The sequence below is a fragment of the Tupaia chinensis genome, unplaced genomic scaffold, assembly GCF_000334495.1.
Source record: "Tupaia chinensis unplaced genomic scaffold, TupChi_1.0 Scaffold000165_2, whole genome shotgun sequence".
In the NCBI taxonomy this organism is placed as follows: Eukaryota; Metazoa; Chordata; class Mammalia; order Scandentia; family Tupaiidae; genus Tupaia; species Tupaia belangeri.
In genome coordinates, this window is record NW_006159640.1 from 157,566 (window position 1) to 164,121 (window position 6,556).

Sequence of the window (6,556 nt, forward strand, 5' to 3'; positions counted from 1 at the left end):
ATTTAAAAGCTACCTTTTACCCATCCATTGGTTTGACAGTTTGGTGTACATGAACTTTTTTTTTTTCTTTTAGGTTTTTGTCACAGGGCACATGCTCTTGTAGGATGGAGATAGGAAGAGACAGAGAGAGGGAAAGTGAAAAATCACCTCCCAGTGGGGAAAGCCATGCCACGATTCCTCCTCCTCCAATCTCTTCTCTGGATTCTGGGCATGCACACACACGTACCTAGTGTGATTTTCAAGCTGCTGGGTCCAGGATTTGAACTATGGTTGGCCATGTGGGAATCCAGTGTCTTACCCATAGTCCTACTTGCTGGCCCCATTGGAACTTTTTTTTTTTTTAATATTAAGAGTATGTCATGGGACAAGCAGTTAGCATAATGGCTATGTCTCTGGACTCCCATGTAGTCTACTGCGATTCCAGTCTCAGACCCCTTGGCTTAAAATCACACCGGGCACATGTGCATGCGTGCCCAAGATCCTGAGAGGAGAATGGAGGAGAAGGGATTGCGGCGTGACCATACTCCAGGGGGACGGCTTTCTGTCTCTCTGTCTCTCTCTGTCCGTCATTATATTAGGATTTGCGTTATTAACAGGAATGTCTGGAGTTGGTTAAGAATAGGATAATACCAACAAGGTTTGTGGGGCTGGTCAGCTGCTCTATTTTTTCTACACCTATTGTTTTGAAAAAAAAAAAAAAATTAGGGGCCAGCAGATGGCATAGTGATTAAGGAACTGGATTCTCACATGGTCAGTGCAGTTTGAGTCCCAGACCTGGCTACTTGAAACTTACACTAGGCATGTGTGTATGCATGCCCCAAATCCTGAGAGGAGAATAAAGAAGGAATTAATGTGACTGTACCCCCTGGGTGTGTGTGGTTTTTTACTTTCTGTGTCTGTGTGTGTGTCCCTGGTGAGTGCATGTACCCTATAGCAAAAAATCTCTTAATTTTTTTTTTAATTAATGTGAAATAGGTATATATTGTAATGCACAGATCTTAAGAGTAGTTTGGGACCAGCTGGTGGTGTGGTGGTTAAGGCAACTGGATCCCACGTGCTAACCGTGCAGTTCTAGACACCGACACAGACTAGGTAGTTTGAAAAATATGTTAGGCACATACATGTGAGTGCCCAAAATCCCCAAAGGAGGGAGAAATAGAAGAGAAAGAATTGTGTGTAGAGGGGTGTTTTCTTGCTTTCTCTCTCCCTCCCCAGCTTGTATACATGCCTTCCAGTATTTTTTTTAAAAGAGTAAGTAGTTTGATCAGTTTTGACAAGTGTATTTGCCTACAAACCAACACTACATTATATACAGAATATTCTGTTATCCCCAAAATTTTCTTGTGCCTTTTCCAGGTAACCTCTTCCGCTTAAACAACTAATATTCTAATTTTCTCATTGTAGATTTATGTTACCTGTTCTTGGTCTTTATATAGGTGGAATCATACTATTGTCCTCTTTGGGTTTGGATTTCTCTTTTTAACATGTTTTTAAGGTTTATTCACTTGCTGCATATGTGAGGACTGTCTTTTATTTCTTGCTTAGTGGTAGTCTACTATGTAAGTAGTCTACATTTTGCTTATCCATTCCACTGTACCTGGGCATTTAGGTTGTTTCTAATTTGGCTAATTCTGAATAAAACTGCTATAAGCTTTCTAGTGTATATAAGGTGGATGTATGTTTTATTTCTTTTAGATAAATACCTAGGAAGAGAATACTACAAGTAACCATTGAATAGATGTATGTTTAACTTGATTAAAAGAAAAAAAAAAGTGTCAGATCGTCTTCCAAAAGATGATCACATTTTACACTTTCTCCCTGAATGTAAGAGCTCCACATCTTCACTAATTACAGCCATACTCTGCATAGTGACATTTCAGTCCGACTGTGGGCATGCAGTGGTCACTTAAGATTATAATGGCGCTGAGAACTTCCTATCACTTAGTGATGTAGCTGTCATAAAGTGGTGATGCAATGCATTATTCACATGTTTGCAATGACACCGATGTAAACCTAGTGGGCTGGCACTCATACAAAAGTATAGAACATATTATAGACAGTATCTCATGGTCGATAATTATAAACAGCCATGTTACTGGCTTATCTATTTAATATATTATACTTTTATTTTCTTTTTAAAAATGTTCATTCATTTTATTTCTTAAGAGAGAGAGAGAGGATGAGTGAGAGAGTGGGGCAGGACAGGCACTCATAGCAGAGTCTTTGCATGCCACCTTCCCACCAGCCAGGATGATGTGTGTGTAGGGTGAGGGTGCCTAGCGGGTTCCAGGTCAACAAGAGATCTGAACACTGGCTGGCCTCATGTGGCTGTGTGTGCAGAGCAGCATAACACTCCCTGTGCCACCAAAGCTGGAACCTTTTATTTGCATTATTTACATATTCTTCATGATCAATAATGTTGATCCCTTTTAATCATTATTTTACAGTATAGTCTCTACTTGTAAAAAAGAAAAAGTTTGTGGTAAACGTGTGTTGAGTTATACCAGTAACAGTCTCATCTACCTCCTGTTCACTGGGTCTCTAGATTACATCAGTTTTTCATTGTGCTTATTCTCATCTCGTGTTGTTTTGTTCATATTGGTCCTCCCAGTGGGTCGAGACGTGGAAGCTAAAGACAACGATACTGATGATCTTGACCCTGTTTAGGCCTGGCACCTGTTGAGCGGGGGAGAAACAAGTGAGTGAATAAATGTTGGCCTACTTCTGGATTCTCTATTTAGTTTCATGGACCAACTTCTGTGTGTATCATGTGTATGAATACACACACACACACACACGCATGCTTTTCTGGAATGCTTTAAGCATTAAATTGGATATTATGTCAAAAGTACTTAATACACTAACTGGTTATGTTATCATTCTTCTGGTTGAAAGAGAGAGCGAGAAACCAACAAATAATTTAAATTGCCTTATTTGATAGAGGGAATATATTGGTCCATATAATAGACAAATCTGGAGGCAGATGGCAATTCACTTCAGGTGTGGCTAAACCCAAATGTTTCAGTAAGAAGTTCTCCTCTGTTAGCTTCCTCCTCTAAAGGCTTCTTCATGGACTGGATTCCTGTAGCTGTAGGCTTAACATCTTTCCAGTTCCTAGTCCAGTAGTAAAGAGAAAGCTTTTCTCCCAGTTGCTGCATCAGAAGTACACAGTTCACTCATTTTGTCATCCCTAAATTGTGGCCAAGGAATGTGTTTCTCTGAGGTACTTGTCCATCCTTGGAGCTGGGGATATACTGTCAGCTCCGCTGGAATTGAAAAAAAAAAAAAAAGAAAAGAAAAAAAGCTACTGGGTGGGATAATAGCTCCCCAACAAAAATCTAGTTGTTTTTACAGAAGGAGGAACAGCTCCAGAGAGAAAAACATACAAATCTCTCATACGTTTAACATAGAAACCATAAAATATGTGGCAGCTATACCTTATGCTATACTGACTCCTGCTTCTAATTCTCCTTAGGTGCTATGGTTTAGATAATGGTTTGTCCCCCGGAGTTTATATTTGGAATTTGATCTTAGTGAGTAGTAACTAGATGTCCCCCAGAAATGTATGTGTTGGAACTTGATTGTATTGTAAAGATGTCAAATGAAATTTTAATTTCTCCATGGTATCCCAGAATGGAGCCTTTGGGTATGATAATGTCATGAGGGTGGGGCCTCCGCCAATGAGTTCTGGTAGGATTTTATAAGCAGAGGAAATAAGGCTAGAAAAGCTGAGAGAATGTCACAGGCATCCAGATCACACTCTACTCTGCTAGAAGTTCTGCCTTCTGTCATTTTGTGATGCCTTTGGAATTCCCAGTCACCAGAACTGTGAGACAACATAAACCTCTATTCTTTGAAGTTCACCCCATCTCTTTTCTTTTCTATTACCAACACAATAATGGACTAAGACAAGAGGCATCAGAAACTCAGTCATCTTCCCATAGCTTTTAGTTCACTCCTACTTCCAAGTACTAGCATCAACAAAAGTTCCTCTTTCTGAGTGAAAAAAAGAAGAAACTAGGAGGCTATATTGGAATGTAAGAGACCTTTGATAATCATTTGAGCCTTCCACTTTGTTTCTCCTGTGCATTTAACTAAAAAAAGGCAGACGGGGGGCATAAATAAGATCACCAGTGCATAAAAACATAGCTCATGTAAACCTGAGTCAAATTTAGTAATATTGCCATAGAAGCTTTCCCTGGAGTCAAGCAAGGCCAGGATCATGAAAGAAGGGACTTTCTGATTTGATGAAAGCACACAGAAATGCATTTTATTGCTTTTTTGACCTCAATGAGCAGTATCACTTGGATATTTTAGTTGTATCTAGTACATATAGAGAAGGATCTGAAATAGGGTGAACGTAAGCTGGCAAAATATTTGTTTTCTGAATAGATCCCTTTACTTCACACTAAAGTCCAAAGTCCTAAGCATGGCAAACAAGATTCTGTATTCGTGTTTGTTTCTTTAGAGTCTAGGAATCCCTAGAGAATAATCTCTTTTCTTCCCTTTTTTTTTTTTTTTGTTTGTTTGTTTGTTTTAAAACATTATTTCTGCTTTGGGTTTTGGCCTGAAAAGTCTTTCCTGGCTTCACATAGTTACTCAATTCTATTTGAAGATGATATCATTACCTTCAAGAAGTATTCTTTAAAAATCCTACCCTGCATTCTACTCTGCCCTGTTTGATGCTTCTTCAGCATCCTGTACTTGATATTATCATAGCATTTATCTCGGAACCATCTGGTGATGCATTTTCTTCACTGTGCTATGACTTGTTTGAAGGCACGTGTTTATTCTGGGGTGAGAGAGGGAGAAGGGTTGTTTTTGCTTCCACCCTCCCCCTCCCTTTTCTGAGAATACCTAGAGTAAGCAATTGGTAAACTTTTTTTGAATAAAAAAATAGACTTTTCTTCTCGAAATACAGAATCTGAATATGAACATGTGCTTCCATGAAAGGGATAGTGAGAGGCTTGTATACCTTTGCTATTAACTTTTAAAATGTTGTGTTCTATACGTCGGTATACTTTTAGCAAATAATGTCCCTAATAAACTTGGTAGTAGTGCTCCTACTAAACATGATTAAATTTTTATTAATTTGAGAAATTTATGTGTATAGAAATATTACTGTATCAATGGCATATTGTAAGCATTACTATTTTACAAATAGCAGCTATTTAATAATTTGTGTTCAGAAAAACTAAAAAAAAAACACTTAGAATAGCATAAAAATGAATAAAATACTTAGGAATAGGAGTCAGCAGATGGCATGGTGGTTAAGGCATTGGACCCTCACATGTCTGACAGTGGTTCAAGTCCTGGTTCAGGTGCTTTCTCACTTTGCCTCTGTCTCTCTCTCTGAGCACATGAATCTTATAGAAAAACTTAAAATAATAATAATGATAAATAAAATTAAATAATTATTTTTTTTAATTAAAAAAATACTTAGAAATAAATTTAACCTAGGTGGTGAATGAACAACCTATACCATGAAAATGATAAATCATTAGTGAAAGAAATTGAATAAAACACAAATAAATTAAAAGATATTCTATATCATGGATTGGAAAAATTAATTTTTTTTTTGGATAGGTTTTTTGGGTGCGTCACGTCGTCTTGCTCGCCAGACAGACAGAGAGAGACAGAGAGATAGAAAGCAAGAAATCACCCCCAAGGGGGGATGGCCACGCCACAATCCCTTCTCCTCCATTCTCCTCTCGGGATCTTGGGCACACATTCACATGCGCCCAGTGTGAGTTTAAACCACCGGGTCCAGGACTCAAACCACGGTTGACTACGTGGGAGTCCAGCGACATAGCCATTATGCTAACTGCTGGTCCCCCCCAAAAAATTAATATTGTTAAGGTGTCCAGATTACCCAAGCAACCTACTGATTCATTGCAATCACTATCAAAATTCTAATGACATTTTCCACATAAATAGAAAAAAAAAAAAAAAACTCCTAAAGCCAGAAAAGATCTAGAACAGTTAAAGCAATCTTGAGAAAGAAGAACAGATTTCGAGGCATCAAACTACATTACTATATTACAATGCTCTAATAAATCAAAACAGTGTGATACTGACATAAAAACTGACACAACGACCAATGGAACAAATAAAGTGCCCTGAAATACATACAGTGAACTAATCTTCAAAAAAGGTGCCAAGAATATATAAAGAGAAAGTGATAGTCCCTTCAGTAAGTGTTGTTGGGAAAACTCAATATCTACGTGCAAAAGAATCTTACACCATACACAAAAATCTATTCAAAGTGAAATAAAGACTTAAATGTAAGAAATGAAATCACAAAAATCCTAGAAAAAAATATAGAGGGAAAGCTCCTTGGTGTTGGTCTTGGTATTGACCTTTTGGATATGATACTGAAAGCACAGGCAACAAAAGCAAAAGTAAACAAGTAGGAGTATATCAAACTAAAAAGCTTCTGCACAGCAAAGGAAGCAATCTTCAAAATAAAAAGCAACCTACAGAATGCAAGAAAATATTTTCAAACTATCTCTTATAAAGGATTAATATCCAAAATATATAAGGAACTCATATAACC